This window comes from Carlito syrichta, unplaced genomic scaffold (assembly GCF_000164805.1).
Source record: "Carlito syrichta isolate Samal-C Ts95f unplaced genomic scaffold, Tarsius_syrichta-2.0.1 Scaffold306677, whole genome shotgun sequence".
NCBI lineage: Eukaryota > Metazoa > Chordata > Mammalia > Primates > Tarsiidae > Carlito > Carlito syrichta.
Genome location: NW_007250773.1, coordinates 818,499 through 825,167, shown reverse-complemented (window position 1 = coordinate 825,167; position 6,669 = coordinate 818,499). Strand labels below are relative to the sequence as shown.

At 37.7% G+C, this 6,669-nt stretch overlaps 1 pseudogene; it reads left to right on the top strand.

The window, feature by feature from the left end:
* Window positions 1–365: 365 nt before the first annotated feature.
* LOC103265568 lies at window positions 366–1,343 on the top strand (annotated as a pseudogene).
* The last annotated feature ends 5,326 nt before the right edge of the window (window positions 1,344–6,669 follow it).

Genomic DNA, 6,669 nt, shown 5'->3' with positions numbered 1-6,669 from the left:
TACATTCCAGTGGAGGGAAATAGACCTAAAAATAAATATGTGAGATACACCATTTGTGAAATGACATAAATGCTGTGGAGAAAAGTGAGGCAGGAGAGGGAGGGAGGTGCAATGTTAAATAGGTGGACAGGAAAGGTGTCACGGCAAAGGGACGTTTGAACAAATATCTGAAAGACTCAAACATAAGACACCCTTTCAGGCAGCCTTCCCGGGAATTCCTGAGGGAGCCGCCAGGCCTCAACCTTCCAACCTGGCCGAGTCGCCGTCCGCCCGCCGTGTCTGGCCTGCAGAGGCCCCCGTGTGCCCGGAGAGTGCGACCCTCGCCCGGCCCCGCCAGCCCCGGGCGTGAACGGAGCCGAGGGAGGATGGCAGCCTCCGGGGTGGAGAAGAGCAGCAAGAAGAAGACCGAGAAGAAACTCGCTGCTCGAGAGGAAGCGAAATGGCTGGCGGGTTTCCTGGGTGTCATGAATAACATGCGGAGGCAGAAAACATTGTGTGATGTGATCCTCGTGGTCCAGGAAAGGAAAATACCTGCTCATCGTGTTGTTCTTGCTGCAGCCAGTCATTTTTTTTAACTTGATGTTCACGACTAACATGCTTGAATCAAAGCCATTTGAAGTAGAACTCAAAGATGCGGAGCCTGACATTATCGAACAACTTGTGGAATTTGCAAATACTGCTAGAATTTCCGTGAATAGCAACAACGTTCAGTCTTTGTTAGAGGCCGCAAACCAGTATGAGCTTGAACCTGTGAAGAAAATGTGTGTTGATTTTTTTTGAAAGAGCAAGTTGAGGCTTCAAATTGTCTTGGTTTAAGTGTACTAGCAGAATGTCTGGACGGTCCTGAATTGAAAGCGACTGCAGATGACTTTATTCATCAGCATTTTACTGAAGTTTATAAAACTGATGAATTTCTACAACTTGATGTCAAGCGAGTAACACATCTTCTCAACCAGGACACTCTGACTGTGAGAGCAGAGGATCAGGTTTAGGATGCTGCAGTCAGGTCGTTGAAATACGATGAACCTGATCACCAGCCATTTATGGTTGATATCCTTGCTAAAGTCAGGTTTCCTCTTATATCAAAGGATTTCTTAAGTAAAACGGTACAAGCTGAACCACTTATTCAAGACAATCCTGAATGCCTTAAGATGGTGATAAGTGGAATGAGGTACCACCTACTGTCACCAGAAGATAGAGAAGAATTTGTGGATGGCACAAGGCCTAGAAGAAGGAAACATGACTATCGCATAGCCCTATTTGGAGGCTCCCAATCACAGTCTTACAGATATTTCAACCCAAAGTTAAAAAGAGATGCATATCCTAAACGACCCTGGAAGTGAGACTATAACTTCAGAATTCTCATTTGATGTCTTGCTTTGCTCTTGTTAATGACTCATTGTTAATTGCACGTTCACAAATTTTTTGACTTCCAGTGGAAAATTTCAAATAATTGAGGAATAAACTACCAATAAGAACATTCTCATTCAAAAAAAAAAAAAAAAGACACCCTTTCAGACAGAATTTTTTACTTCATTTTCTCTCTAAAAACATATTCTCTGTGGCAGTTTTAAGGAAGTATATTTTATAACCTTTTTGATTACACAAATCTAAATGTGTTAGCTCACTATTATTATCTAACATTGTTCTGGAAAAGATAGTAGCCAATGAAATTGGTAATCAAAGAAATTAGCAAAGGAGGACCGGGCATGGTAGCTCACACCTGTAATCCCAGCACTTTGGGAGGCTAAGGCGTGAGGATTGCTTGATCCCTGGAGTTCAAGTCCAACCAGGCAACAGAGCAAGATCTTATCTCAAATAAAAATAAAAATAAATTTAAAAATTAATAAAATAAAACAGCAAAAGAATAAACACTATCATTTGTAGATTATCTATCAGCTGCTTCAACTTAAAGGGAAAAACAAAATTGCAACTAAAAGAAAACTCAGAAATGTGACTGGTTATGAAATTAATATACAAACATTAATTATTTTCCTTTGTATTAATTTTTAAAAAGTTTAAAAATACAAAGAAAGATAAAACCCCATTTACGATAGCAAAAAAAAGTTAAATACTTAGGAATGAGTTTGATTAGAAATTTACAAGAACTATATAGAAAATTTTAAAACACTACTAAGGAATTTAAAAAAAACCTTAACAAAAAATGAATATTAGGTTCATGATTAGGAAGATTCAATATCATGAAGACAGTAATTCTCTCCCTAAATATGTAAATATAGGCTCGGAGGCTCAGCCTGTAATCCCAGTGCTTTGGGAGGCCGAAGTGAGTGGATTGCCTGAGCCCGCGGATTCGAGACCCTCCTGGGCAACTTGGCGAGACCTCATCTCTACAATAAATCAAATAATTAGCCGGGTGTGGTAGCTCCTCCCGGCCACCTGTAGTTCCAGCAACTTGGAAGGCTGAGGCGGAAGGATCGCCGCAGCCCAGCAGGTCGAGGCTGCGGTGGCCGGGAGGGGCCACTGCACTCCAGTCTGGGTGACAGAGTGAGACTCCAACTCAAAAAATAAATAAATAAATATATATATAATGCAATACCAATAAAAATACCAACAATATTTTTGTTAGAAAAATAACAAGCTGTATCTAAAGTGCATATGGAAAGAGAAAAAAATCCATTAGTATGAGAAGCTCTAAAAAAAATAAAACTAATAATAAGAGAGGAACAAGTCAATTTTTAAAACATTTTGAATCTTCACCAATTAAAATAGTGTGGTACTACCGAATGAGTGACAAATTGAATGAAACAGAATAGAACATCTAGAAATAGTCATAAATATACTAAGAAATTTAGTATACTATTAAATGTGTCATTGCACACCACTGGAGGGAAAATGGATTAACACTTAAATTGCTTTGGAACAACTAGGTTAGTCACCTATAAAAATTTTTGTCATATCCTTCACACCAAAATACATTTTCAATACATAGAAGTTTTAAACATAAAAACAAAAACAAAACATAAAGCACTAGAAACAGGAAAGAATGTTTTAATAGAGAGTGTCTTACAAAGTATAACACAAGATATTAAAACCATTAGAAATTTACAAATCAAATGCATAAAAATAAAAAAAATTGCCACATGGCAAAAAGCACAGCTAAAAGAAATATTTTTTCATCAGGGAGAAAATGGGATATTCGTACCTCGCTGATAGAAGTATAAATTGGTGCCAGAAAGCAACTTGGCACTATAGAAATTAAATTTTTAAGCATATACATCTTTGACACAGAAATTCCACACCCATAAATGTATCCCCTGTATCCACTGACATGTGGGAAAAGACTTGTACAAGGATATTTATGCAACATTAATTGAAATAGCAAAATATTGGAACAGTTGGGATACGTCTATAGAATAAAATCATATGTAACCTTCCAAGAGTAAGGCAAATCTATGTATATTGATATGGAATGATCTCCAAGATAAGAGGATTAAGTAAACTAAGAAACAGTAAGCTTAGTATGCTACCATTCATGAGATTTTAAAAAATTATCTGTGTGTGTGTGTGTGTGTGTGTGTGTGTGTGTGTGTGTGTGTGTGGTCTAAATTAAGAAACTGGTAGCCGTGATTTTCTCCGGGAAGGGAACCAGGACCCAGGAATGAAAAAGTAACCTAATTTTCAATTTTGAATTTTGTACTTATGCATATCTTGCCTATTCAAAACAATTTTAAAATATATTTTATTACTTTAAAATTAATAAATGTTTTTGTTAGAATCTCTTTATGGATAGCCTCACACTATGGAAACACAGGAAATGTATTTCTTCAATTGCTAGACGTGAAGGAGGAAGTCTAGAAACTGGTCTCATATCTTTCTGCTGAATCATTTGAAAACCAAGACAACTTATTTTTAAAGGCTGATCTTTTCCTTTATTTACCTATTGAATTACTGAGTATTGAGAAACTGACACGATTGAATGCAACTACTCACAAGCCTGACTGGATTTTTTTACCGCAGATTTCTGGATCCCACACCAAACTGCTGCCCCAGTCTCCTGTTTCACTTAGCACCAGGGTTCAAAAGGCAGTTTTTGTGGTCGACCTGGCTCTAGGTTCCCATCTTTACTCATCTCTGATGTGAATGGTCCTTATTTTATATTCTGCTTGTGGAAGCCTTTGAGAATTAGTTTGTACTCAAACCAGAATTTCTAGTTGCTCTTTACTAGAATGATCAACCCGGAAACCTAGCCCATAGTGTTGCCAGAAACAGAGCTGCAAGTCGGCACCTCTAATTTTGTATTAATCACACCCAATCATTAGAGCAGTTTAAATGTTCTGGCTCTCCTCCACTTGTGCTCAGAGTGGTATTTCACTTTCTATCACCTGGAGATTGGCTGTGTGCCTTAATTTGGTCAATAAAATATGAAAGTGTTATACATCACTTTCATGGAGAAGCCTCTATGACCCAATGTATGAGTCACAATATTCTCTCTCCTTCCTCTGGCAGTTATAGACACATCGGACAAGGTAAAATCTCCTTCACCTTGAGTCCCTGAGTAACTATGATAATACAGAGCCCCTACCTCCATATGATCCACATTGGAATGTAGTGTAATTGAGAAATAAACTTTTCTAGCGTTAAGTCGTGATTGTGTAGTTTGTTACTGTAGTATCACCTAACCGATATTGACTGATACACAGTGTTACTCTTTACACTAGTGAATTCATCATTCTTTCAACAAATATTAAGTATCTTCCATGTGCCACATACTTTTCTAGACTCTAAGGAAACAATAGTGAAGGAGAGACAAACATAAACATATATAACAAATAAATGAGAAGGTTTTCTGATTCTTGGATCTGTAGCCTAATCTAATGATAGATTTATAGGGGGTATCTGTGAGAACAGAAATCCTTAAAGCAGATATTTGAAAGTATCGTATCAATTTTAAAGAATAAAACTACTGGGTGCGATAGCTCATGCCTGTAATCCCAGCACTTTGGGAAGACATGGCAGGAAGATTGCTTGAGCCCAGGAGTTTGAGATAAACCTGGGCAACATAGTGAGTCCTCATCTCTTCAAAAAAAGAAAGAAAGAAAGAAAGAAAATTAGCCAGCATGGTGGCATGTGCCTATAGTCTCAGCTAAGTAGCTAAGGAGGATAAGGAGGGAAGCTTGCCTGAGCCTAGGAGTTTGAGGCTGCAGTGAGCCATGACTGTGCCACTGCACTCCAGCCTGAGCGACAGAATGAGACCCCGATTCAAAATAAATTAATAAATAATGTCATTAATTAAGCAAATTAATACTGCTGGAGTAGCGGGTGGGGTACCCAATGTCAAACCAGGCAAAGTGGGGACCAAAGGGAGGCCCAAACTTTACCTGTACAATGTCTATTTGTGTACCTAATCCTAAATTGTACCCCACATTTTTAAAATAAAATATATATCAAAAAACATATTTACAAGTATATGTATGAATTCCAAAATGTGGATTATAATGTTTTATGTTTCTGGTTATTTGCTGTATTCTTTATGATCAATTCTAATTAATCTTTATAATTTATTGATTCTTGTTTTATGTTATACGATAAAAGCAATATTTGAAAAAAATAGAAAATTAAGTTAAATGTTGTACTTTTAGGAAGAGCAATCATTGTGTGAGAACTTAGGGAGGATAACAATCACCATTCTAGTTTACAACAGTTGTGACTGTCCAAAGCAGGAAAAGAAGCTAAATATTTTTTCAACCAGTGCTTTGAAGTTTAAGTTAGTGTAGGAAATGAGGATAAAGTGACTTGGAGATTTGCAGAAAAACTGCTTTTAATAACATAATCCTTTCAGTGTCTAACAGTCTCAATCAAGCCCTGGATTTGGGAAATACAGAGGGTGCCAAAAAAAATGTATACACATTTTAAGAAAGGAAAAACCTATACCAATAACAAAAGATGAATACAAGTCACGTTAGACTCCTGCAATCACAAGAAGTGCTCAAAGTGGTGACCATCAACATCCAAACACTTCTGAAAAGTGCTACATAGATATAATACATGTACATAGATATTACTTAAGCATATACATAGATATTATTTAGAAAAGTAATACATGGATAACATCTCTTAAAATGTATATACAAACTACACTGAGATACCACCTAACTCCAGTTAGGATGGCCATCATCAATAACTCAAAAAACAACAGATGCTGGAGAGGATGTAGTGAAAAGGGGACACTTCTACACTGTTGGTGGGAGTGTAAACTAGTACAGACTCTGTGGAAAACAGTGTGCCGCAATCCCCCTACTGGAAATATACCCAGAAGAACGCAAATCACTCTATAAAAAAGATACCTGTACATGTATGTTTATCACAGCAAGATCATACAGTAGCAAGAACATGGAACCAACCATGCTGCCCATCAAAAGAGGACTGGATTTAAAAATGTGGTACATGGAGTGTTACACAGCCATAAAGAAAGACAAAATCATGAACTTCAGAGCAACCTGGATGGACTTAGAGTCTGTAATACTGAGTAATGTATCACAGAAACAAAGAACTGAGTCTCACATGTTCTCACTCATAAGCGGACCTTGAACAATTATTGTAATACTATAAGAAAAGGATTGGCAGCCGGGTTCGGTGGCTCAGCCTGTAATCCCGCGCCTTTGGGAGGCTGAGGTGAGTGGATTGCCTGAGCCCACGGCTTCGAGACCC